At 53.5% G+C, this 426-nt stretch overlaps 1 protein-coding gene across 1 annotated transcript in view; it reads left to right on the top strand.

Annotated features, from left to right (window-relative positions):
* CTH (cystathionine gamma-lyase) overlaps positions 1–426 on the top strand; it is a 35,477-nt gene that overhangs the window by 4,016 nt on the left and 31,035 nt on the right. The gene's annotated exons all lie outside the window — the stretch shown is intronic.

The raw sequence follows: 426 nt of genomic DNA, 5'->3' as shown, positions 1-426 counted from the left end.
GTGAGGGGCGGCCGGTGGCCGCGGGCCGTCGGGATGGTGAGGGTGACCACGCCGAGGTGCAGGCTGGGGTGGGATGGTTTGCACGCAGCCGGCGACTGCCTTGAAGGCTGCGTGATAAAAGCGCTTTACTTTGCCGCTGGGCCCAGGCAGAATACGTTTTCTCACTTCTACAGACTGTGTAAGAAGAGGCTGCTTTGCTTCTCCAAACCCAATGAATATTTCATAAGTATTTTGTGGACGTATCGTAGAAAGTGCCGGAAGCGTTTGCCTTGGACTATCGTGAAAGTTTCTGAGGGCTGCCATGTGCGTACAAAGGAAATGATGCAAATTTGCAGCTCCTAAATCAGTATATGTTCCAAAGCCAAGGTCTGAACGCCACGGCTGCTGGCTGGGCAGCAGGGATTTGCCTTGGGATCTTTGATTCCA

Source organism: Charadrius vociferus, unplaced genomic scaffold (assembly GCF_000708025.1).
Source record: "Charadrius vociferus isolate BGI_N301 unplaced genomic scaffold, ASM70802v2 scaffold423, whole genome shotgun sequence".
Classification (NCBI taxonomy): Eukaryota; Metazoa; Chordata; class Aves; order Charadriiformes; family Charadriidae; genus Charadrius; species Charadrius vociferus.
This window is presented reverse-complemented; position numbering and strand designations above follow the sequence as displayed.